The sequence below is a fragment of the Peromyscus maniculatus genome, chromosome 5 (genome assembly GCF_049852395.1).
Source record: "Peromyscus maniculatus bairdii isolate BWxNUB_F1_BW_parent chromosome 5, HU_Pman_BW_mat_3.1, whole genome shotgun sequence".
NCBI lineage: Eukaryota > Metazoa > Chordata > Mammalia > Rodentia > Cricetidae > Peromyscus > Peromyscus maniculatus.
The window spans coordinates 19,824,377-19,851,886 of NC_134856.1; the positions used below are offsets into that span (position 1 = coordinate 19,824,377).

Genomic DNA, 27,510 nt, shown 5'->3' on the forward strand with positions numbered 1-27,510 from the left:
TATTAATTATGAAAGCTTGGCATTCAGCTTAGGCGTGTTCCTAACTAGTTCTTATAAATTAAATTAACCCATATTTTTATTAATCTACATTCTACCACATGGCATTCACCTCTATCACATTTTATGTGTCTGACTTGTCCCTCATCTAGCTGGCTTCTCTGCCTTCTTCTTCCCAGCATCCTCTCTGCCCAGAAATCCTCCTAGCTATTGGCCATTCAGCTTTTTATTAAACCAATCAGAGTGACACATCTTCAGAGTGAACAAAAAGATTATTCCACAACATAAACTTTCTCCAGATGTTTCTAGGCGAGGTCTTAAACCACTGTGCCTCTTGTACGGCCTTGAACAGGCTCTTAGCTTCTCTGAGGTTGTTTTATCTGTATAATAGAGATCACAAAGCAAGTGGTCCCGGTCTATCAAGTTGTGATGTAGCCTAGCCTTCCTGTCAAGTTGACTGACAAGAATCCCTGGGAACTGTCACGTTGGGGGATATCTCCTGCCCTGTAGGAGTTTCCAGCAAATTTTCTCATATCTATGACTGTCGTCATTTCTCTGCTCAGCACTAACCCAAACATGCAACCCAGGCTCTCTCTGTCTCTCTTTCTGCCTCTGTCTCTTAGTCTCCTTGTTTCTCTCTATCTCTGCCTCTCCCTGTCTCTCTTTCCCTACCCCTCTCTGAGGTAGGGTCTTGTCTTGCTGTGTAGCACAGGATGGCCTGCTACTCAGCCTTGGTCTACCAACTGCTGGGGTTACAGTTATGAGCCAACCAAATACAGCTTCGGCATCTTTCCTGCCCTCCCCAACAAGCATTCCTATTGCAGGCCTCCTCTTACAGTAAGGCCAGATTCCTCCTGTGTTTCTGAGTCTCACACAGAGAATGCCTCACAATGCAAGCCTACCCCAAAGGACCCAATTCTCAAAGGAGTGAAACAGCTTATCCTGGGCAGAATGCACACCTGCTCCTGCTCCGGGATAAAACCTGTCCCTGATTAGGAGAACCTTTTTTATTTTATTTTTGTCTTTTGTAACATAGTCTTACACTGTAGCCCAGGCCATCTTGAACTCGCAGCAATCCTCCTGTCTTAGCCTCCCAAGTGCTAGGATTAGAGTGAGATACTGAGACAAGCAGTTTGTGGAGGCATCTTCACAACCTGGGACTTCTACCTGCATTGAGCTATACACACTTCTCCAAACAGAACAACCAGCCACTGCCCTTAACTCCCTAGCGACTCCCCTTCATGCTCAAATGTATCTGGAACATATCCTGGAACCAGAGGCAGTGAGCCGAGCACCCTGGACTAGTTTGGGCAGCATGTACAATAAAGCAAATTGTTTCCTCAGATTCAACTTTTAGGAAGGGACTGGAGAGATAGCCTGGTGGTTGGAGGACCCACATCAGGTGGCTTACAACTGCCTGTAACTCCAGCTTGAGGGGGATCCATCACCTCTCTCGTCTGGGGGCAGCAAATTCAAATGTACTTACTCCCTGCACACACTTAAAAATAATAAACATTTAAAGTTTCTTTGTGCGGTAAATGGTGGTTAATGCAGGAAGTCACAACTGGTCACAATGCAGAGAATGAGTGTCAGTGGAGTGCTCAGCCACAACGGGACATCTGTACCATCCTCCAAAGAGGACTCCCTCCACAGGGGAGGCAGAAAGACTGTAGGAGGCAGAGGTTGAAGACCAGAGCAAGCGGTGTCTGCTGGACGTGCCAGGAGCTTTGTACTCATGAACTCAGCAGCGGTGGTGGCCTGCACAAGGCCTGCACAAGATCAAGCCAGTCAGCACGGAGTGGGAAGAGCTTCACAGGCCCCTACCCCTGTGGACACGATGGCTTTTGGGGGGAGAAGAATCCATTTTACTTAAGGGTGTAGCCCCTGGTAGATCAACCACACTCCAGGGGATGGCCCCATGCCCACGAGTATATGGGTAACACTGATGGAATCCATGGATTACTTAAAAAAAAAAAAATCGAAGTTGAGGGGGAGGGAAATGAGGGTAGGCCCAGGAGGAGTTAGAAAGAAGAATGGGGGTAAATATGATTAAAATCCAGTGTATGAAATTCTTGTTAATAAAAGTGTGCATAATGAACAAAGACTTACATAACCCAAGCCTGTCAATCAAAATAGGAAACCACACACATCTACCTCCTGGCTGCCAACTTTCCTTCTCTTGGACACACAAAAGAAAGGCCCATACACTAACCAGGGCTCTTGAGCAAACCTTATTCAGCCTACTGTCCTCTGGCGGAATACCTACTCTGTGCTTTTGCTTTGCTTTGGAAGGAGCGCTTTCACTGCCTTGTTATTCATACAGGCTTTTCCGACTCTGAACAAGGTTGCAAGAACCTGGAGTACACGGTTCAGACTGCAGGTAACAGCTCTGCACACAGCTTTGCTCCCAAAGCTCTGCTATGCCAATGTCCTAGGAAGACAAATCATACCATGTGAAGGGAACCCACGAGTAGCTGTGAAATCAGTCCATGCCTGGCCTTTGGTCCTGCTGACACAGTTCTGAGATACAAGCTGCTACCTGCTCTGGGAGACCTGGCCAGAGCACAGTCTAGAACTGGGGTACATCCCCATTCTCTCTGCCTGTTGCCTGTCCGTTTCTCCTCTGTCTGCCTGTCTCCCCATACCTTCTCTTTCTTGTTTTATTTTATTCTCTTTATTTTTCTCTCTCTCCCTCCCTTTCTTCCCTTCTGTAGGGAGCCACTATTCAAAGATGGCGCTGGCTTCCTGGTAGCCTAGCTGTAAACAACTCCATATTTGGCTATGATGCACGAGTATGGTAATTGGCCTTATGTCCTCAGCCTATGCCGTGGCTCCCCGTGCTAGCATTCTGGCGGGACCCAATCACAGTATGGCACGTTTGCCTGATTCCCTTTATAAGCAGCGGCAGTTTAGTCCTCGCCGCCCCTCACCTCCCGCTCTCCCTTAACCAAGAGGCGCTCCAATAAAGTGTGTTCTGAGAAGGATCCTCGCATGGTGGTCGTTCTTCCCTGACGAGGAGCACGCCGCAACTGGTGCCGAAACCCGGGAAGGAAACTTCGGACACCAGGTGAGGGGTCGAAGGGGATTCAGAACTCAACACACGGAGCGGTGACGTCGGTAACGGTGACGTTGGTAAGTTCTCCAGGTATGCTGATTACTATAAGGGGATTAATCCGCAGCCCTTCGCTCAGACATGGTAAACGGGTATCGGTAATGCGGGCGTTACCGCGACACCCTTCTTCTTTCTCTTTTGGTGGTTTTATCTATGAAGCTATAGACAAACTTTAAAAAACAAATTAGGGCCAGGTGTACCAGTACACATTTGTAATCCCGGTATTTAGATGTTTAGGTAGTGAAGGCAGGTGCCTTTGAGTTCGAGGCTAGGCTGGACTACATAATATGAAATTGTTGTTTTGTTTGGTTGGTTGGTTGGTTTTATTTTTCAAGACAGAATTTCTCTGTGTAGCATCCTGGAACTTGCTGGCCTTGAACTCACAAATATCCACCTGCCTCTGCCTCTGCCCCCACTACCACCCAGCTAAGATGCTTAAGTAATAATAATAATAATAATAATAATAATAATAATAATAATAATAAACCACGAACATTTTGGACAGGTCCCTCTCACAAGTTTTCTCTCTACGTATCTACATCTGTCAACATGCTTGCCATCCAATCAGGGTTCCAAAAGATAACATTCATGTGTCCCAGTGACTCCAGGAAAAGTCAGGGGGGTGGGAGAGCTATTGAGAGTCCAGGCTTGCCTTCCACCCCCTGGAGAAATGGGATTGGAAAGAACCTGGGATCAAGGCTGTCTAGATCAGTGATTCTCAACCTTCCTAATGCTGTGACCCTTTAATACGGTTCCTCCTGTTGTGGTGACCCACCACCACCATAAAATTACTTTTTGCTACTTCATAACTATAATTTTGCTACTGTTATGAGTTGTAATGTAAATATTTTTGGAGATAGAAGTTTGCCAAAGGGGTTGCGACCCACAGGTTGACACCTGCTAGTCTAGAACACTGGTCACCCAGGAAGAAGACAAACCTGATTCTCCTTTCCTACCCTATTCCCCTCAGGGAGTCTGGTTAGGGATCAGACCATGAGAAAGCTTTAGCTGTACCAGTCCTCAGGAAGCATTTCTGTTTCCCCAGCCCTCAACAGGCTTCCTGCAGGAGAAAACAGGTAAAAACCAGATGGAGATGTCTATGTGGGTTCCCATCCACCTACACAAAGATCCAGAACCCACTGGACAGAGAGGAGAAGAAAAGCCTGCCACATCCCACAGCCAGCCTCCCTCTGCCTTGCATCTGGACCAATTCCCTTTCTCAGATGTTATCCGAACCTTCAACACCTCTGCCCAAGTTGAGCTGGGAGGGCATGCTAGCCAGATGGGTCAGGAAGGATCTCTGGGGTGAGCTGGGGACATTTCAATGACTTTCACTATAATAAACAGTGAGGTTCCAAGGCCTCTAAAATATCCAACTTGTTACAGGATATCAAAGACTGTAGGTTTTTATGTTACCCTCAACCTGCAGGTCAGAAGGTCCCTACAGAAGTTGTCACTGAAAATTAGTTGCCATCTTAGAGTTGTTTTTACACATAAACAAAATATAAATGAATGTGAAATTTGTGTTTCACTCACACAGAAACTCCCACACCCAAGCCTTTCTCCAAGTCTACAAAGACTTGCAGCATGAGGACCGTACCACACTGAAGAGACACCAAGTCAGTGTGGACAGCCTGGTGGCTGGACAATCTCCTCACCCTCCCACAAGCAGTCTCCAGGGCCCTGACGACAGAGCCCATCCACCCTCTCCAGCTGTGTGACCTTGTGAGTCATCACTGAGTACCTCCCTCACGCTGTGAGAATTAAGTGAGAATCTGTGTGGAAGGCTTGACACAGCCCCCTCATACACAGAAGAACCACAGTAATTAAAGCCATGATTATTATCTCAAAAGGTGGATATACTGAACTAGAGTTTAGCTCAGAGGTAGAACACTGGCCCTAGATTTAATAACCAGACTACAAAACACCGTATATGGCCTTGAGATCAGAGTGTGCTGAGCCTTCTCATCCCACTGGGGGACACGGACCCTGGTTTCGCAGTTCATTTATTCAATCAACAAGGCCGCTTTGTTTGGAGGAGACAGTGTTGACCCCTCACTGCCAAGCCGCTGCCCCAGCCTAGGTACCACTGAACCTCTTGCTCCCTACCTCTGAAATTAATATATATAGATACGTGACCTTATTTCAGCCAATTTAGAAAATTAGAGGTCAATTAGAAAACTGCCATTAAATGTGCTTTGTAACTCTGATGCCAAAGCAGGTAAGACAGCGGCCTTCTGGAGTAGTCCCTCCCAGGACCACAGAAGCTGAGGATCCACAAGTGTTTGCTGAATTAGGAATGATCACCTGATCTGAAGAAATAAAAGTGATGATGATGATGATGATGATGATGATAGAGTTCAGGCTTTCTAGAATGTTTAACAAGAGGAAGATGGACATCAAACCCCCCAAAGAGTGCTCCTGTCTTCCCTGTTCCCCCTTCCTGCAGTCTTCCCACTCTTTGACTGAACCCCTAATTTTTTAAAGATTTATTTATTCATTTTATGTATAAGGGTGCTTTGTGTGCATGCCTACCCACCAGGAGAGGGCATCAGATCCCATTACCGACAGCTGGGAGCTGCCATGTGAGTGCTGGAAATTCAGCTTGGGTCCTCTGGAAGAGCAGCAAGTGCTCTAAACCTCTGAGTCATTTCTCCAGCCCCTGAACCCCGAATTTTTTAAGAAGAGCACAGAGTGTCGGCATGATGATTACAGCCCCTCACTGACAGAGTGTCATCACAGGCACGATTTCCCATTTGACCGCTGAAGCAGATGAAGTGGACTTCTGTGTCACAGATGTGGAAGTGGAGGCTCAAACGAGGTTATGGGATCTCTCCAAGGTCACACAGTCCAACTTGAAGGCCACGGTGCCTTCCTCCATCACCTCCACCACCCTGCTCTCTTCCTATCCCCCATGACTCTGGCCCCTCTGCCGCCTTCCCGTCACAGCTGGAAACCAGTGTACAAAACATTCGGGAGGAAATGCCTCTGAGAATCCCCTCCCTAGAACACGACACCTCTGCGAACTGACCCAGCCAGTTCCTTCTCCCTCTCCTTTCTGCACGCCCTCTGAGCATGGGGCATGGCGGTAAACACTGGGCAAACATCTCTGGTCCCCAAGGGCACAAGAGTTTGTGAGGATTCACCCAGTGGGTTTTTCTTCGTCTTGGTTCTAATGGATCGTCTGTCCAGAGCGAAGCGTGAGTGAGGGGGGTGGGGGATCATTTCACAAGCCAGCCTGCCCTCTGCTGACCAGAGTTGGAAACTACGGTTAGTTCACCGGGGAAACCCTTCACCGGAAACTGTTCCACCACCTGCAGCCCAGGGACACAGCTCACCTGAGTCTTTTCTGACAGGTCTTTCTTTCCTCGCTCTCCTTAGCCACAGGAGCAACCCCCATAAGGTCCCCTCCAAGACCACTGCTTCCTGGAGCCTTCTCCCAACTCCCACCAATCAGCAGCCTTGCTATGGGGTGTGCCCCTGCCTGACTGACCAGGAGGTAAGTGCTTCTAGGGTTCAAGCCCCTTGGGAAGAACGTTCAGTTGGTTTTCAGAGAAGCCAGAGAAGCTGTGTGGTGGCTAAGAGCTAACTCACACCCCCACCTACCCACGGACTCAGCATACAGCTCTTAAATGATTTTAGGGTCTCAGCTCTTGACAGGGATGCTAGGCAGCTATACCAATACTAGCTGGCAGGGAGACAATGAGGAAGGACCACTCCCTCACGGCATCTTCCTTGGACATTTATCAGAGAGCCTAAAAGGTGTCCCCCTGATTGACCCCTAGCAGTCAAGTCCAGATCAGCTCCCAGGCCACTGCTGTGCTGCAGGACTGCTTGGATTTCCAACTCCTGGCAGCTACCTGTGAGGTAATCTGTGCACTTCTGGGTGAACAGTGATGCATCTTTCCCAAGAAGTCAACTCTGGAAAGAGAAAGGCACAAAGATGAAAAGATAGAGCCATTGCCCTCAGCAGGCCCCCAATTCATGGCCAGCCCTCCACCCCCCTTTCCCCCTCCATCCTGGTCATACTCATGGCCAGACCCCCTTTCCTCCTCCCATCCTGGTCATACTCATGGCCAGACCCCCCTTTCCTCCTCCATCCTGGTCATACTCATGGCCAGACCCCCCTTTCCTCCTCCATCCTGGTCATACTCATGGCCAGACCCCCCTTTCCTCCTCCATCCTGGTCATACTCATGGCCAGACCCCCCTTTCCTCCTCCCATCCTGGTCATACTCATGGCCAGACCCCCCTTTCCCCCTCCCATCCTGGTCATACTCATGGCCAGACCCCCCTTTCCCCCTCCCATCCTGGTCATACTCATGGCCAGACCCCCCTTTCCCCCTCCCATCACAGTCATACTCATGGCCAGACCCCCCTTTCCTCCTCCATCCCGGTCATACTCATGGCCAGACCCCCTTTCCTCCTCCATCCCGGTCATACTCATGGCCAGACCCCCCTTTCCTCCTCCATCCCGGTCATACTCATGGCCAGACCCCCCTTTCCTCCTCCATCCCGGTCATACTGGGGCTCCTCTTTCTCCCTTAAAGTATTTTTCTTTTTCTTTTCTTTTTTTCTTTTGTAGATTTATTTGTAAGTATTTTGCTATCACGTCTGTGCTCTGTGTGTGTGCCTGGTACCCACTGAGGTCAGAAGAGGGCACTAGATCCTCTAGAACTGGAATAAGGGGAGCCACCATGTGGATGCTGGGAATCGAACCCCAGTCTTCTGCAAAAGCAACAGGTTGCTCTTAACCGCTGATCCTCTCTCTGGCCCCTCCTCTTCCTCTCTTATTTAATTAACCTCTTCCAGAAATTTCCTGAGTGACCTCCATAACTCCACCAGAGCCATCTTTCTTCTTCAGGCCCTTCATTCCCAAAACCAAAGTGATGTAAGAGACAGAATAACTGTTAGCATGGAGGCATCTGTACTGGCCTGCCCTTAGGGTCCTCACAGGATGCCTCCTCAGCTGCAGCCACTAAGAGCACCCCTGTGTGCGTTCACTAAGTGTCCGTATGAAAGGTGGGCCTTACCCACCTCCAGTCTCTCTCTTTCTTCGCTCTCGTCCCCAGGGACCAGTCTCTGCCCCTTCTCTCCCCTCCCCTCAACAAATCTCCCACGTGGACGCTGTTATATGGTGTGACTCCTTCCCGCTGTTTTTAAAATACAATAACTACAGAAGGAACAAGGACACCACACAGAGGCCACCCCACTCCAGCCTGATAGCAGCTGTCCCCTCTTCCTATGACTGTGCCCAACCCCCCTACTCCCACCCTGTGCCTACATTCCAGCTGGGACAGCGGCCCCTGACCTGTGACCTCCATTTTCAGTTTCCCAAAGTCAGTTTCCCGATGCCGTTCCCCAGGTGCTAACTTAACTATTAACAGTGAACCGGACCTGAGCCGCTCAACCATTCTCCTCCCTAACCGAGTAAAAAGGCCAGCCTGTAAGAGTTCTCTCTTCTGCAGCGCGCCTCTCAGGTTTGCTCTGAAATAAAACTGTCCCAGCTGGTAAGTCGGCTCCTTACAGTGGCATACACCTAGAATCCCCGTGCTCAGAAGTCTGAGGCAAGAGGATTTTTGGCAAGTTCAGAAACAGCTTGGCTACAAAGCAAGATTTTTGTCTTATAAACAAACAAATAGATAAAAGGATTGGGTACGTACCACAATGCCAGAGTCCTGGATTCAATCCCAGCACAACAAAAGTAAATTTTTAAAAAAGAAGAGAAATCTCAACCTCAATCTCTTCTAAGAGGCCGCCTGTGCGTTTTCAAGCTATATAATAGTAGGCCAGGTCTGCAGCCTCCCCCAAAGTCCAGTTTCCGCCTCAGCGGCATGAAATAACCAAGCCTGCCTTATAAGGGACGCATAGTTGTAAAGCACCTAGATTGGTTTTAAACGCAGAGTAAGCCCCCACTGACCACGGCCGCTAGCAGCCCTTCCGAGCCGCATTACATGCACGTGCCGCATTACATGCACGTGCCGCATTACATGCACGTGGCTTCCTGACTTCTCCTGGAGCAGCATCGCATTCGCCCCTCTCCTTTGGTTTGCTTTGTTTGGGTGCTGAAGATAAAACTGGGGGCAAGTGCTCCGCCATCACGCCACGCTCACAGGAAAGGGGCTGCCTGTGCCTGGGTCAGAGGCCAGGCCACGTGCACTCCCTCGGTGTGATTGGTCTCTTGACCCTGTTTCCTGAGGCCTCGTCCCTACCAGCAATGCTGCATCCCATTCATTCCGATTATGGCTTCTGCACAGGGCAGGACCCTGATGGCCATCACGACTCTTTCTTTAGCTGAAAAACTTGTGAAACATGAAGCTGTGGGAGACAGTCAGCGCCACCGCCATTCTGAAATAGGCTTACGTTTAGAAGCAGTTTGGGCTGTCAGTTTTGATTATATGGACTATCTGTCTTGGAATTCAAGCTCTTGATATCTGTGTTCTCCTGCTCGAGTAGCCAGAGGATGAGCAGGGCAGCTCGCCTGCTCTGGAGTAGGAGTCAGCCCCACGGATCAGATTCACAGTGGGTGCCCATCAACCCTTGGCCTTTTCACAGATCAGTTCACAAACGGACACGCCATTGGAAAGTCCTGCCTCAGCGTCCCTCTTATCCTAGGCCTGAAGGGAACAGAACAGTTGGGGCTGTCATCTGGCCACTACTACATATTGGCTGCTTTAGCTAGCATTTGTGCCATATCTAATGCTTAATATCCAATTATTACTCGAGACAAAAACAAAACAAACAAACAAACAAAAAAAAAAAAAAACATGAAATTGGCCGCACTCAGGAGGGAGCAGATATCTGTAAGTTCAAGACCAGCCTGGTATATAGAGTGAGTTCTAAGCAACCAGAACTACACAGTGAGACCCTGACTCAAAAAAAAAAGCCATGAGATTGTAATAATCTAAAAATAATAAAAATAATCTTTGGAGCAAGTGAGATGGCTTCATGGGTAAAGGCCCTTACTCCACGTAAGAAATATTAGGTATGAGTCTTTTCTATCAAATCCTATAAATTGATATCTAGGGAAGGAATTCAGATCTTTTGATCTCTCCCACCTTGTATGTTTTTTCTGAAGACTGACCAATCAGAAAAGACTGTGAGCTCTGACCCAGCCAATGAGAAAAAGGCATAGCTACTACCTGAGTTATAATAAAAAATGAGTGTGCTTCCTGCTTCTGCCTGCATACCCTCGGGTCAGGGGTAAAGTTTGCCTTGTTCAGACACTTCGTTGGGTGGTGGTCTCTTGCTTTGCAACCCTGGTGACCTGAGTTCGATCCTCAGAATTCATGTACAGGGAAGGAAAGAACCCATGCACACCATAGCATATGTCCCAGGATCATACACACACATACAAACAAATAATAATGATGATAATAATAATACATATTTTAAAAAGAATCTCTCAAATTGTGCTTTTGCTGTGCCAAAATAGCTGAGTTAAAAAGAAAATAATTGACAGGCCAGATGTTTAAGTTTCCAAAATAACAAATGCAACTTCTCACGTAGATGTTCCAGAATACTATAGGCAGAGGCTCTGGATGGAGCTTTGCTTCAGCCTCAAAGCCTGTGAGAGAGGGTCGTGTGTACATTCTTTATAAGCACAAGGAAGCAGAAAGAGGCAGGCATAGTAGCACATACCTGTGATCTTAGCACTTGAGAGATGGAGGCAGGATAATCAGAAGTTCAAGGTTATCCTAAACTAAAAGCAGTTCAAGGGTATACGTGACCCTGTCTCAAAGAAGAGAGTGTGGGGGGAGGGAAAGAAGGAAGAAAGGAAGGAAGGAAGGAAAGAACGAACAAACAAACTGGTTGATTCTGCCCATAGCCTGAAGAAAGGCTGTGAATACACATGGGCTAATGAAGGACCCAAGACTGGCCCAGGCACTCTGTAATGACTCATGGTTTCTCCATAGTCTCCAGGGCCCCTAGAGAGATTTCTGTTTCTAAAATCAAGGTGTGGTCTGATTCTCTTGACCTGCATTTTAATGACAGGGAGGAATTACTGGGTTAAATAGGAAGCAAGGGCTGCTGGGCCTAGCAGGTCCAATTCATTTATCCTCTTCCTGGGAAATTCAGTTCGACTTTAATGATGAAAAACTGCAGTGGCTTTCACACACATCTTGCAATGCTAATAGAACCAGACACCCTTTCTTTAAATGGACATGGACATATGCAGGAACACACATCGTTCACTCACTATTTCTGGTATTTTCCTTGCTCCTGGTAATTTGACTCTGTGGAACCCCGGCATATTCACTGTCTTCAGAGGGGAACTGTTGTTCTTATACCCAAGTAAAACAGAGGATCTTATTTGCATTTAAAAAACTCATGAACTAGAAACTGGAGATAAGAACTGAAAATCTAGGCCACTCTATAACTGGCCTGGCAAGGATAGAGATGTAGACACTGTGTCTCTCCTTTTGCCACTGGACTGTGAAATGAGGCACCCCAGGGAGTTAGTCCTTCCCTCATGCGTGGAAAAGGGAAAGAGGAAGACTGGTGTCAGCAGAGAGGAGCTTGTCTCCTGGAACAGTTCACACGGTACCAACACCTCCTCGCCAGACCGCCTTGTGGAGACAAGGGTGGGTGGGGCCACACCTTGACTGATTGCCTCCTTATGTATAACTCTGACCTTCCACATACACATAAACTTTGTGTCAGAACCCCAAAGATGGACTTAGGGTGGGGAGTGGTCACGGATCTCTTTGTCCCTCCTCCTAGGGTGGCTACATTTTTTAATCTCCTTTATCTGCTTTTCATTATTCATTTGGCTCTTCGATTGGCTTACCCAGGATGTGTAGTGGAACGTGTCTTGTTGGGGCACAAGCTTTAGCCCTAAGTCCGGTCACACTTCCATTCTGGCCCCTGGTAGACCGTAATGATGCAGAAGCCAGAGGCCGCTGCTTTTTCCCATCAGCTGCTGCTGTTAGTGCCACAAGCCCTTCCGGCTGTCTTCCCAAAGCAGTCACTACAGAGCCCCATCTCATGCTGCAGTCTGCCAACAACAGAGAAACCTGAGGTTAGATTTTCTCTTATTGGCCCACATGGCATGGGACATATGGCCCATCGATCCACGATCCACATGCGTGAGAGCTGAGATGACTCCTTGCCATGTTCCCACCAATAAACATGGTCCTGCCTAAAGGTCTGCTCGTAATGACCTCACATGTATTAATAATCTACCATAATGGTGCTGGAACCCCAGGATGGGAAATCTGAGCCCACTAGTGGCTCAAGCCCACCCACAGATAAACCTCCCTGGCTCTCATACACTGCCCAAGTCCAGACCGAGAGGGCCAGGCAGGACTGTTCTCAGGCAGCCTTTCCTTTCTGATCCCTGTCTCTGCCCCTTCTCACTTTACTGTCTTGCCCTGACGTAGTCTGACTCTAAGTTGAGGAAGCCATGCTACAGTCAACCAGAACACTCACACAAAGCATAACAAAGCCCTGGGACAAGACAATTCGATGGACACAGCTCAAAGGTGCCATAGTTAGGTCCAGAGACTCACTGGAACTTTCTTCTGTCGGTCTTAAGACCCACTTGGTTGAAGGCACCAGAGACCTTCCACGGGCTGTGAGAAAGTTTGACTGAGCATTCTAATTCCAGGAATTCTCCCCTGGCCTACCAGATGACCAGCCAAAAGCTCTGAGAACCCCCCACTGGCTCTGTGGTTTCTTGATTCTAGAATTGTAGAGATTGGAGACATCCCCTTACTTTCCAGGTGCATTTGGTCAAAGTCAAGACTTAGAGGGTGGTCTAAGCAGTTGGCTATTGATCCTTGCTTTTACCTTGATTTTGGGCACTATCCCCAAGTACTCACCCTTGGCCTGGCTTCAGGCTAGTGTAAAACACTCCATTTGGGAGACCTCATATCCAGTTCATTTGTTCAGCTCTGGGTCCAAATCTGTCCTCAATATACATTGGGCCACTGCTGGCTCAAACTTGGAACTTTTGATTTTTAATATCTAAACTGACTAAAATGGAATGGTAGTCTGATCCGAGGCCCCATCCCCCATAAAGTCCACAGTTCACTTTAATCTTTCTCAAGGTTCTGGCTTACAACTACACCCAGAGCTGGGATGCCCATAGCCTTTTCTGTTGGGTTCCAAACTTGCATTTTTCCTAGCTCAGAGAGCCTTATGCTTGTGGTCTACATGTGTTTCTGGCTCTCCAAGCCTGGGAAGTTCTGTTTGTATCTTCAGCAACTAAGAGGCAAAAGCATTCCACGTTGTCTGCTCCCATTTGCAGACATATACCAACTGGCTCTTTATAGTGTAATTTTATAAAATACTAGTTTTTTATGACTCAGTTTCACCAAATAGTTGAAGCTTAACAAACATAGCAAAAATATCACATTTTTTATATGACCCAGTTTTAAAACAAACCATTTGGAAGCGTGGTGTTGCCACCTTAGTCTAAAAAATGGGATACAATGATAAGCAAGAAGAAACTATGTGGTTACCTTAATCAAGATAGTCTAGTCACACAGCATGATTCCTGTGCCTCCTACAGTTTTCTGTGTATGTTGTCAAAGTTAAACCCAGGACATGTTAAGCAAACCAAGTTTAATATAAACTTGGTTTGTTTAATGTAGAGCAAATATTCAAAATCAGGTATATAAAAATTGGTTATGAAAAAAAGAATGCTTGAATAAAATGGGTTAAATTTACAATAGACTTACATGGCAGGAAGTCTACAGGCTCAAGTTGTTCCCTTGCATGGAGCATATTAGTAAGTTGCATGTTAGTCTTTTTACAGGACAAGGATGCATGGGAAATAAGACATGATAGAAGTCTGCAGGCATGTCTTATTTCCCGTGCACACCCACACAGTATTCCGAGCTATGACTCTCTCTCTCTCTCTTCTTCACAGATTCAGATTTTAGTACAACAGCTTGGCCTCAGTACAAATCAATGGGAAAGGAAGGGGTGGGAGCAAACTTGATTTCCAAATTTTCACAAATCATTAACATTTGCTGCTGCCACAAACAAATGATCCCCAAGTCTCTTATATCTAAACTGGCTGTGCTCTACACTTCCAAAGGTCTCTTACCTCCAGAGTTCTTCCTCCCACTCTTAAAAATCTTTAATCTCTATGATTTCTTTGCACTCTGCTCTCAAAAAAAAAAAACCTTAAGATTATGCTGTAAACTCTTAGGATTTGTAAAAATTGCTCATCAGGTATGATTTAAAATCTATATATTCTGTAACAAAATTGGGCTTTAAACTTGTAACAGAAGGCTTATGATTAAAATCTGTACATGTGTGTGTTTCACTGGCATTAACAGGAAGTACAGACCAAGTAGTTTATTTTGACACTAGAAGAGTTTCAATTCAAAAATCATTATTTTTAAGGCTAAATCTAACAGGGATCGAATGTAAAATCCTAGTCTTATAAAAGCTACTAACTTACTGTAAAGTGTTAAAGATGATTCAGACAAGCAAGTTAATAGTCATCTTATAAATGATCAAATTCTTCAATATGTTCAGAACTATACTTGTAGTCATGCTAAGTACTAGTGTAATTAATTACAGGAACAACCCTTATTTAGCCTCCTGTATATGTTTTCAAGGTTAAGCCTAAAGCAAGTAACTAAATTAGGTATGCTTAATAGACAGGTGGTCCTCAAACTCTTCAGAGACCTGGCATTTAAATTAAATACGGCATTTAAAATGTTTAATTTTTAAAAAAGCTTTTTGTGATAGAGAGACATGGCAGCTCCTGGAAGCACACCTAATCTCCTCCAAAGAAGATGATGGTCACAGAAGAAATTTCATCTGGAACTTGGTGTAAATGTGGCAAAGCTGGCCACTGGATGAAAAACTGCCCTTCATAGCACCCACTGCCAGGAACCTGTCCAGACTGTGGACAAGGAGGCCACCAGGAGTGGATTGCCCCACTTTGTCTAGACAATGTAGACCAATCCCCACCCCCACCCCAACTTCCCACTCCACAGGAAAAGTCTGTTGAACCTTCTGGCTCTGGCAGCCAAGACTGATGCTGCCCGGGACCTCTGTCCCCAGTGACCATGGAGGAACCTAACGTAATTGTCCAGGTAGCCAGTATGTCTCTGTCATTTTTAATAGATTGGGAAGCTACTTGGTCTGTATTTCCTGTTTGCTCCAGTGAAATTTATCCTCAAATCTCTGACAGCGTTGACCACTAGGCTAGGGATGGCTCTGTCAGTTGAACAGCAGCAAGCAAGGCCTCAGCTGCCTCCTCAGTTCTCTTTGTGTGTAAAGAGAGCTTTACTCCTACAGTTTTCTGTGTATGTTGTCATACACAGCCTCTCGCTCCTAGAGCCACTGCTCGGTCTAGACACCATTTACCTTGCTTCCAGACTCAGAAAAGAATGAACTCACAACGCATTTCAAAGTAACTTTTTACTATTCCTTTATTGGAAGAAACTTGATTTACAATGACTGCCCTCAACCTCCTGTGTCTCATGGTGAATGATTGGCCAGAAAAAGTATAAAATGTCTATAAGGTGTAAGGATATGAAAGCATAAGTGTTGATAAGGGACTTAAGGTATATAAAAATGAAATATGTTTCTTTCCCTCACTGTGCTATTTCTATATTAAGACTTCAAAAGTTCAGAGTTCTACCATGAATCAATGGAGTTCTGATAAGCTACTAATCCAGCTCTGGTGAGCCTTGACTACTGTTATCACAGTCACAAGCCTAAAATTTCACATTCCCTTTGGTTGTCTTCTAAGTATAGACTTAAAAGTGCTTCTCATTTTGCTAAAAATGTCTGTCTAATCTATATACATCCAGTCTTCTGGACAGAGGGAAGAGGCTTGGTTTCATGGCCTGTATTCATACTGAAAATCAACATCAAGCGAGCTTTTGCCCTTCTGCTCTGTGGGAGATTTCTGTCCTCTTTGAGCTGCTCATAACGAGTGTCCATGCGTCTAACCCAAGCTTCCCAAGCTTCCACTGTGACACAAAGGTGTGAGTCCTTTCTACAACCCAGAGTACAGGGGGAACGCTAACATATCTCTTTTTGTAAACTTCAAATTTTTCTGGTAGAGGGACAGTGGTAGCGCACGCCTTTAATCCCAGCACTCAGGAGGCAGAGGCAGGAAGATCTCTGTGGCTTCAAGGCCAGCCTGGTCTACAAAGCAAGTTCCAGGACAGCCAGGGCTGTTACAAAGAAAAACCCATCTCAAAAAAAAAAAAAAAAAACCCATAAACTAATTCTGTAAGCTTCAGGGAATCGGCTTGAATACACCTCTTGTGAGTCAAATGGACTCCAAATAAGTACTCCTGTCAATCAGCAACCTAAGTTTCCCCACCTACTGCTTATTCCTGAGGGTGGGATCTCTTCCCCTTTCTCTGGTCCTAGGACTCCCCTCCCTCAACTACCAGGACCATGGGCCTAGAAGTTTCAAATGTACACCTGAGGAAATTTCTCCCTAAACTCCTTAGCTTTATGTTCTGCCCCGTGTGTGTGTGTGTGTGTGTGTGTGTGTGTGTGTGTGTGTGTGTGTATATCTGTCCCAGCATCCTGCCAGGTCCAGGTGTTCCCTCAAAATCTGCATCCAGAACAGCTCCAAAGTGGCTAGTCCCAGGTGGTCCAGCCTCACAGCTGGCTCCAAAGCGGCCTGCACTTCCCTAGCCCCAGATGGTCCCACAGAGCCTGGATAGCAAGTGAATCGCCCTGCTCTTCCAGGTCTTGACCAACATCCCCAAAGATGTCGACACACCCAGACCACGGGAAGCAGTCTAAAGAGTGTGGCGCCCGCATATTCCTGTCTCACCATCACCCCTTCCTATTTCCTCACCTTTCACAATAAACACAAGGGAGGGATGCCAGAAACCAGGCACTCCAACAGCATGCCCTCTGGATCACTCAGCAGCTGCCTCACTATGAATCGCCAACCCCTTAAAAGGGCCCTGCCACGCCAGATCGCTTTCTCTCAATCTCTGTCTCCTGGGCTCTCTGTCTGTCTGTCTCAATCTCTCTCATGTCCTCACCCTGAGACAGCCTTTTGCTGCCCCCCCCCGCCCTCCCCTGCCCCCTCCCCGCGCCGGCCAGCCCTCAAACCTTTTATGTGAGATCTTTTTTTTACATGATGCGATCTTTTTGCAGCACACCTTGGGCCCAACCCACCAAGGTCCACCCCCGACCCTGATAAGTCCTAACACTTTACCCCAGCATTCAATTCCTCCTCCCAGCAAAAACTAATGTCAGGGTCTATACCCTAGTCACCCATATTCCCTGATTATAGGAGGATGCTCACCAGATACTGCCATCAATCTCACAGCTTTGGAAGGTTATTCAGAATATCCAAATGGTGTCTTTGACGGTCAGTTTTGTGTCTGTATTGTCAGCAATGATTCTATTAAGTGATGTCCCAAGCTCTCAGGCTCTTCAGGAGAAGATGACTCAGATGAAGGAGTTTCCCACCAACCTGGGCTAACCTGTTATAGGGGACACAGAGGTCTTTGTGCTCATAGACATGCATTTGGGCAGTGGTTTTCAACCTTCCTCATGCTGTGACCCTTTAATACAGCTCTTCATACTGTGGTGACCCCCAACCATAAAATTATTTTTGTTGTTAATTCATGACTATAATTTTGCTCCTGTTATGAATCATAATGTAAATGTCTGTGTTTTCTAATGGTCTTAGATGACCCCTGTGAAAGGGTCATTTGACACACACCCCCAAGGGGTCGCAACCTACAGGTTGAGAACCACTGCACTAGAGGAACCTGGAATATTAAGCACACAGAGTTGTTCCTTCAAGAGAAAGAATTAAAAACTGGTTTTCTGCCGAGAAGGCTGGAATGGACACGCTTGCTAGCCTGGTGAGTTTTGCAAAAAAATATGGGGCAGGAGACTTTCCAGCACCAAATCCTCCCCCAGAACCTTCTCATAAATTTGTTTTTCTCAATCAATCTATAGAACTATCTTTATGGAAGGCATCATGTGTACTTTAGAGTTTCCATCTAGTCACATCCCATCTGTATTTAGTTTCCTTTGTTCCTCAAAGAGATTTAAGTATGCTTTGCTGTGCACAAAGGACTGAGATAATCATCGCAAAGGTTGTTTTCACCAGATTGTGCGGTGCCTAAATAGGACTAAAATAAACAATTGGGGTCAGACGCCCGAAGTATGAGCCAGTAATAGCCAATACTGGCTATTGAGTTGTGTTGTACCAAGTGCCTTCTTGCCTCCTGTTTCAGGGACCCTCAGAACCTGAGGCTTTGGGGCTATAATCTAGTCTCTACCCAGATAGAGAGTACACAGTCCTTGGCAGTGATGCCTGTGGATGTTTCTAAGAAATTCCAAAGGCCAATATTTGTTAAAGCTCATTTAATGTGCTTATCTTGCTTTACAAATAATGCCTCTAAACAAGCAATGTATTTTTAAATAGAATGATGTTTAAAAATATGTTTACTGTTGTCAATACATGGTGACCTAGAGATTTGTCCATTTTCAGAAGGCATAAAGAGGTGGTGTCTGAGTCAGGGTTTCTGTTGCTGTTGCTGCAACCAAACACGGTGATCAAGTTGGGGAGGAAAGGGTTTATTTGGCTTACACTTCCGTATTGCTGTTTATTAGTGAAGGAAATCAGGACAGGAAGTCAAACATGGCAGGATCCTGGAGGCAGGAGCTGATGCAGAGGTCGGGGAGGGTTGTTATTGGGTTGTTCCCCATGGCTTGCTCAGCCTGCTTTCTTATAGAACCCAGGACCAGCAGCCTAGGGATGGCACCACCCACCATGGGCTGGGTCCTCCCCCATTGATCACTAATTGAGAAAATGCCTTACAGCTGGATTTCTTGAAGGCATTTCCTCAACAAGGCTCCTCCCTCTCTGATGACTCCAGCTTGTGTCCAGTTGACACACAAAACCAGCCAGTACAGTTGGCTTTAGCCTTTTCTGCCAATTCGTCCATGTAACATGCGAATTATTTATCATAGATTTGACATGGCAGCTGTCATTTTTCATCTGTTGGGTGAATGTATGGAATGAAAATGTTGTAGAGAAATTTTAAAAGCTTCCGTTAGTAGGGCTAATTAAAAAAAAAAAAAACTTGGTTAAAAAAAGCATTTACTCTTGGCATGGCAGTCACTGACCCAGGTAGTTCTGGAGTGTTCTAAAGAAGTGCCCATTGAGGAGAAAGCAAGGTATCATTGTCTCTGGGCATATTTTTGAATTGAAAATTAAAAACCACTTCTTTTTGGGGAATACAACTTAGAATTAAATTGTCTTCTTATGTAGCCTGACAATATAAAATATATTTAGTGTATAATCTTGGAACTTAGCTATAACAATTTGATTTTAACAAAAATATGCATTGTCATGTTTCAAATACAAAATATAGTCATTTAAAGAAATAGTCCCAATTTTAAAATTTTACCTTATCAAATTATTTCTAACCAAAAATTGTGTTTTACTAAGGAAATTCTGGTTTTGTTTATTACATAATAGCTGGTGTTGCTAATATTTAAAATAAATATACCAAGTTCACCATATGTGAAAGCCCATGTCGCTGCATGGTGGTGGTGCACATCTTTAGTCCCAGCACTTGGGAGGCAGAGGCAGGTGGATTTCTCAGTTTGAGGCCAGCCTGGTCTACAGAGTGAGTTCCAGGACAGCCAGAGCCACACAGAGAAACCCTATCTCAAAAAATAAACAAACAAACAAAAACCACAAAAAAAAAAAAAAAGCCAAAAAGTTTCCTCCATGTAATGTCCCGCAGAGTTGTACAGTTATCAGCTCCTGGCTTATGTCCTGGATCTTTGCCAACTGTCAGGTTTTAGAGCCTCTTCTGGGGCGCTCTAACTGCTGCTCTCCTCATCGCCCTTCCATCAGCCTTGAAGCTGTTACCGAGATTGATGTCCCCAAATCCCTAAAAGCAATTTGGGTGACCTCTAAAGGGGACTAATGGGTCATGGACCACAGAACTCATCCCTGTTCTTCCCACTCTGAACATTGATTGCTTTTGGGACTCACATGAAACAGCTGGACTGAAGCCTCCTTTGCCTCAATTACCCTCTCTGTCTCATTGGCTCAGATCAGCTTAACGCCCTTCGGGACCAATGGACTCCGTGACTGCTGCAGTACTCCAAGGTTATAGGACCAGGTTGGACTGCTGGAATGTTATTTTTGCTCCCCTCCATGAACATGCTGCTTCCAGGCCAACAACTCCTGTCTGAAATGGGGTCTACAGACAGACCAGAAAAATTCAACCACAAGCCACCTCTTATGTATGGACTTCTGGTTCATTTGGACTCTGGCTCCTCCCCTGGATCACTCTTTCCTCCTTATTATCCTCATGCCTATTTTTCACCCTGTCTTTTAAATGTTTTACTTTGTGAACTTCACCCTAGACCCAAACAAAATGTCCCACGTAAGCTCTCCCGATAGCGCTTACCCTACATCAGCTCCGTTGCTCCTGATGCACCTGCAACAGACCTTTTGGATGCTGTAGAGAAACTGGCAAAGGGGCCTTCCTCCCTTTCACCCCAGGCCAGATACAGTCCTTCCCATCAGTTCATTCTTTCCTCCTGTTCCCTCCTTTGATGCCCTGTCCTCCCCGCCACATTCGCTGGCTCCTCTGGTGCAGCAGTCCTGGCAATGGGACCAGTCACTGTCGCCTTGAACAAGCTTTATGCCCACTTCCTCCCACGGGCCCACCCACACCATTTTCCTGCCTCCATTCCTCCCTATCCCTCAACCTTCCCAGAAAAATCTCTGTTTTACTCTGTAAACCAAACCCTCTGCTTATGGTTGTCTAATAATTATTTTCCAATTCTCTTCAGAAATACAGGATAGTAATCACATGATCCATTGCGGCTAATACGGTTTAGACACCCCCCCATCCCCCACCCCCGCACACACATATGACCAGAGGACCCCCTCCTTAATGGACCCAGAACTAACCCCTATGACAAGGACCTCCTCCGAAAAAAACAGCTATAATGCCCCTGCCCTGCACTTTTATATCCCCTTACATTTAGGAATGAGTTTCCTGCTAAAGGACTACACTTCCCATCTTCCCTACTGCCAGACCAAGCAGTTCTGGAAGGGAGGGACCACGGAGTGGTTCTGCCCTTATAAAGGGCCAAATCCCACCTTTTTCTGTAGGCATCTTAGCCATCCACACATGTGGGTGACAAAAATATCCCCTTGCCATGGATAAACATGGTCCCACCTCAGGTCAGCCCAAGCCTGTCTTTCCGACTTCTGTCTGCAGCTGTTTTAATAATGTAACACCTGCTAGTTATCAGAATCCTAGACCAGCTGCTGCCCATCTGCAGCCCTCCCTGTCTATCCTCACAGCTGATCCTGGACTCCCTGCTGCCACAGGGAGAAGACACCTCCATGAGAGCCTGTCTAGGAGTCTACTCCCCAGGTGTCCAGATTCCGGGAGCTGGGCCCATTCTCACTTCCTCAAGGAAGCTTACGGGCCTCAAGATGCCAGACTTAGTAGCATCAGAGGGCTGTGGCACACCCCCTGCCAGTATAATGGGTACACCTAACTAGATATTCCTCACTTCCCCCACACCCTCAGTATTGCATTCCTTCCCCATGGGGAGCAGAAGAAGCCTTGAGTGAAATGTGTAAAGCACTGTATGGCTGGTTTTGTGTGTCAACTTGACACAAGCTAGAGAGGAGGAGCCTCAGTTGAGGAAATGCCTCCATGAGATCCAGCTGTAAGGCATTTTCTCAAATAGTGATCAGTGGGGAGGGCCCAGCCCATGGTGGTGGCCAGCCTTGGACTGGTGGTCCTGGGTTCTATAAGGAAGCAGACTGAGCAAGTCATGGGAAGCAAGCTAGTAAGCAGCATCCTCCATATCCTCTGCATCAACTCCTGCCTCCAGGATCCTGCCCTGTTTGAGTTCCTGTCCTGACTTCCTTCACTAATGAACAGCAATATGGAAGTGTAAACCAAATAAACCCTTTCCTCCCCAACTTGCTTTTTGATCACGGTGTTTGATTGCAGCAATAGAAACCCTGAGACAAAAGCCAATGAAGTCCTGAGTGAGTGTGTATTGTTGAAGTGGGCATTGCCATGTCAAGAACCCAATGCCCCAGACCCATAGGAACTGCAGAACTTTACCCCAGAGTGAGGCTTAGGGGACTGGCAAAGCCTTCCTCTAGTCTAAGTGTGCATGTAGACAATGTGTGGACATTGGCAATATGTTCGAAAGCCAGAAACTGCAGCTTCCTCCTCCTTGATATTTACAGCCTAAGGATGCTCACCTGCAGACACCTCCTACACGGACCAGCTACCCCTCCCCCGGGCTGGACATAAAACATGCTGAGGTTCCCGGTTGTTGCATAGTTAGTACCCTACATCTGAGTGCCACACCCCACCTGAGCCCAGCTTTCCTGTGTGAGGTTTCCAGGACCTAGTGATGCAGGATGTGGCACTTCCCCAGAATGCCCTCCTCTTCTCTGCGGCCTGAGACCCAAAGACAGCCTGAGTAGGGCTTGAGATCTTCCCTGTCCCAGAGACCCATAAGGAGGTGGAGGTCAGCTAGGGTTTCAGGAATAGGTTCTTTTTCTTGGCTGATTTCAAGAATAAAAGGAAGGAGGTCTTGGGACTCATCAAATTTTATTGAAAGCAGAAGCAAGCACACCACATACACATATATACACAGACACACACGTAGTAATAATAAAGTTTAAAAGATTCAAAGAGAATTCTAGCACGATTATTGTTTGCTGTGAAAGTTGTCTACATAAAGACAATGCTCTTATTATAGAAATATTTCAAGGAGGGCACTTGGAAGCAAGCAAATCTGTGGTGGAAAGATGAGAGAGAGAAGCAGAATGGTTTGTGCACTATGAAGAGAGATGATGGCAGTGAGGAACAGCCTGATGTGAGTGGCCTGTGCTACCTCCTGAGGCCATGGTAATGTCTGAGTCTGTGCAGCCACCGAGGACCATGTCTGGGTCCATGGCCCTGCCGTATCAGGGGTCTCTATCGATGTCCACAGCCCGCATTATCACCAAAGGCTGTGTGGTTGTCCATTGTCTGTACTTCAGCCTGAAGCCATGTTGATGTCAGAGGGCTGCACTGAGCTGCCTCTGCCCCTCTCCAGCCACTGCATGGTGGCACCAGCAGTGACATGGGTGAAGGAGAGCTGGCCCTGATAGCATGGATTGTAGATGTAACCAACCGTCTTATTAAATAAGAAACACAGAACCAATGTAAAAGAGAAAGCCAAGAGGTCAGAGCTCAGAGCTAAAACATTACCCTTCCTCCTGCGGTGGTCCTACCTCTCCGAAAGAGACCTACTTCCTGTGTGTTTGTCTTTATATAGTCTTTCTCTGTTCTGCCTTCTCATTGGTTGTAAACCCAAACACATGACTGCCTGTATGTACAGCCCTCCAGGTCTTCTATGGTATTGAGATTAAAGGCGTGTGTCTCCAATGCTGGCTGTATCCTTGACCACACAGAGATCTACCTAGTTCTTCTACCAAGTGCTGGGATTAAAGCATGCGCCACGAACGCCCAGCTCTGCTATGGCTTGCTATTAGCTCTGACCCCCAAGCAACTTTATTTATTAACATACAGATAAAATCACATTTCAGTACAAATAAAATACCACCATAATGGATGACCAACTCAGCTACCACCCAGGCCCAGACCCAGGGCTTTGAGTCGGCCCACCCCAACATCTTTACCATCTATGAGCTGAAAGTGATGAAGGGCCAGTTCTGTGGATCCATAGCCACAGGATCTCCAGGGCAACAGCAGGATCTGAGAACCTCAGTGACGATCCAGTATTGACAGTGTAGCAGAAGCCAGAGGCCTTGAACTAGACTAATGATTCATTGCAGTGAACATCTAAAAGTAAAGTTGTTTGGGCCAAAGGCAGACTGTGTGACACTCCACAGCTCCCGCTGCTCCTACAGACATGATGGAGAGGCAGGCAAGGCGGAGCAGTGGAGCTGTCCATGCACAAAAGGCTGTGATAGATGGAGGAGCTGTTGCCCAGGGGTGTCAGTGAGGGTTTTTGGGGGGGCAGGAGGGGGCAGGGAGGAGTTTGGTTGGTTGGTTGGCTGGTCTGTTGGGTTTTTTTTCTTTTCTTATTTTTATTTATTTTCTTTTGGGGCAGAGGTTACAAGGGTGGAGGGCAGACATGGGAGGACTCGAAAATGAGTGTGACTGGGGTTCATGATGTGAAATTACCAAAGATTCAATATAAAATTACGTTAAAAAAAGAAATATTTCAAGGAATAATATTAAGGTACCGGAGAGGTGGCTCAGCAGTTATGAGTTCCTGCTGCTCTTATGGGAGACCTGGTTCCAGGTTCCAGATTTCCAGCACCTACATGGAGGCTAACAACACTCTAACTTCAGTTAGGGGGATCCGGTGCCCTCTCCTGGCTCCCACAGGCATCAGGCACAAATGCAGTTCACAAACACACATGCAAGCAAAACACTTATACATATTGTTATGATCGGGACACCAATGCTATGATATATTACACAGGGATCCTGAGGGTATCCCAAGAGTGCAGGGAAACAACCTGGCTTGCTGGGCAGATGCAACAGCAGGCTGGCGGGCAACCCACTCCAGGAGGGCAGGTGGACATTCACAACCCAGATGCTACATCTGAGCAGAAATGGTTTATTATAATAGAGTGGTGGAGAGAAGATAGGAAAGAGGGAGAGAAGAAAAAAGAGAGAGGGAAAGAGAGGGAGGTTGAGGGGTATACACCTCATGGTGGGGGGGCAGAGAGAGAGGGAGGGAGAGAGAGAGAGAAAGGGAGAGAGAGAGAGAGAGAGAGAGAGAGAGAGAGAGAGAGAGAGAGAGAGGAGCAGAGTTTTTCCTTAAGAAGAGGCTTCTACATCAGGACGCACGGCAGACCCAAGGGGCGGGATTTCAAGGGGACAAGGCAGAATATTAACACATGTAAATAAAACTAAAAATAAAATCTTAAAAAGGATGTTGAAACAACTGTAAGGCATGCTTAAGGTCTAATGGTATTTGGCCATTACCTTTCCCGGCTGTAAACCCCAGTTTTCTAGGAATCTCACAGTAACAGGCATGGCTTCACCCTCTTGTGGAGTAGCCTTTGTGGCCCATGGCTTTATCTCATCATCGGGTTATAAAGTTATCCAAAGCACTTCCAGAAGCAGCCTATAATCTAACTTATTGAAAAATCAAGGAAGGAAATAGGAGAAAAAGAGTTTCTAGCAAGCCTTTGTGGTGTAACTTAAGGGCTGCTGAAATGATATACACAGCTACCACCACTCAAACACGACTCTCTTGAGAAGCCCTCGCCCATACTTGGGTGCATACTATCTTTTTCTGAGTCCCTTTTTATTAGCTTAAACCTAGGTTAAATATCTTTCTAATACACTCCAGCAGCTTCATGTTGACTCATCCTGAAATTTGTGGCAGATGAGTCAAGAATCCTGGTTTTACCTGGGTAGAGATCTCTATAAGAACACCCCAGTCTGGTACAAGTGACAATGTGGAACTATGTCCCCCTTCTCGGGCCCCACTCCTCACAGCTCAGCCCCATTGCCTGGGAAACTGAGGTCTTCTTTTGGGTTCTTTGTTTGATTAATAAAAATAATTTTGAAATGGACTTGGAGGGAGGCTTGAGGGCAATTTTAGTAAAGTTGGAGGAAAACAACCAGCAAGAGAGAGATGGAGAAAAAGCTCTGTGCTGTGGAATATTAGTTTAAGATGTGTTACATTGTTTATGCTGTGGAACATTTGTTTAATGATGCAAAGATGTGTTGCATTCTTTTATGTTGCATTTGTTTAACTCTGTGAAGTTGTGTTACTTTGCCTGCCTAAAACACCTGATTGGTCTAATAAAGAGCTGAACGGCCAATAGCAAGGCAGAATAAAGGGTAGGCAGGACTGGTAGGCAAAGAGAATAAGTAGAAGGAAAAATCTGGAAGGAAAATAAAAAAGAGCGCCGGGCGGCGGCGGCGGCGGCGGCGGCGGCGGCGGCGGCGGCGCACGCCTTTAATCCCAGCACTCGGGAGGCAGAGCCAGGTGGATCTCTGTGAGTTCGAGGCCAGCCTGGACTACCAAGTGAGTCCCAGGAAAGGCACAAAGCTACACAGAGAAACCCTGTCTCAAAAAACCAAAAAAAAAAAAAAAAAAAAAATTTAAAAAATAAAAAAGAGCAAGAGAACAAGGAGAGGAGGATGCTAGGGGCCACACAGCCAGCCAGGGAGTAAGAGTGAAAGTAAGATTACAGAAGTAAGAAAAGGAAAAATCCCAGAGGCAAAGGTAAATGGGATAATTGAAAGTTAAGAAAAGCTGGCAAGAAACAAGCCAAGCTAAGGCAGGCATTTATAATTAAGAATAAGCTTCCAGCCGGGAGGTAATAGGGTACACCTTTAATCCCAGCACTCAGGAGGCAGAGGCAGGCAGATCTCTGCAAATTCAAGGCCAGCCTGGTCTACAGAGTGATTGGTCCCCCTAAAAGAGCAAAAACTACAACAACAGCCCTGCCTTTTAGGTTAGGTACAAAGGATGGAGACACAGTGAGAAATCCCAGAATGTCAGGGAAAGCATGCTTAGGCTTTTTTCTGGTACCCAAAAAAAGAGATAAGAAAAGGAAAAGAAGAGTAGGAAAAAAAAAACAAAAAAACCCTGCTTAGTGTTAGGCTGCAGATCTGACTTGAGGACACCAACTTCAGGCTCTTGTGTCCCAAGACAAAAGACCACATCAGAGACACATGGTTAAAAACTGAAATAGAGGGGCCGGAGAGATGGCTTAGCAGTTAAGAACACTAGCTGCTCTTCCAAAGGTCCTGAATTCAATTCCCAGCAACCACATGGTGGCTCACAACCATCTGTAATGAGATCTGGTGCCCTCTTCTGGCCTGCAGGGACACATGCAGACAGAACACTGTATGCATAATAAATAAATAAATCTTAAAAAACATATTTGCTGTATATAGATAGTTAAAAATGAAAGACCCTAACCCTTCAGGCTTACACCCCCAAGCCCCAGGAAATGAGAAACTAAAAATCTAGTTCCAAGGGCAAGCTGACTCAGCCATTGTTCAACCACCCCTGCCACAATGTAACAATGCAAAAAGATTTCTGTTAAGAGGTGCACTCAACTGTGACTGGGATAGTTGCAGGTGTTCCAGGAAGGACCACTGTGACCTTTGTGTAAACTCCACTCCCGCCCTGATACCCCCTTGAGGTTTCAGGAAGAATGTACATGCAGACGTGACTGTACCCACCCTGTGATCAGACCATGATCTTGTGAAACGAAATTGTATGGGAATTGTAATCTTACGGCTTTTGTGGGTTTTTCCTTTAAAAGCCCCCATGGGGCTGCAGTAAGATGCGACTCTTGCTCTCAGGACAAGGGTTTGCCCATCTGTACAGATGCTTAAATAAAAACCTCGTGCTGTTGCATCAACTGGACTGGAGTCTGGGTTC

The 27,510-nt window shown here is 46.4% G+C and overlaps 1 protein-coding gene across 1 annotated transcript in view; it reads left to right on the forward strand.

The window, feature by feature from the left end:
- Positions 1-26,971, forward strand: part of Abcc12 (ATP binding cassette subfamily C member 12) — a 993,341-nt gene extending 966,370 nt beyond the window's left edge. The window contains exon 15 of the transcript XR_013051187.1: positions 26,813-26,971. The gene's annotated coding sequence lies outside the window, so the exon portion shown is untranslated. The remainder of the gene's footprint in view (positions 1-26,812) is intronic.
- Positions 26,972-27,510: the final 539 nt, after the last annotated feature.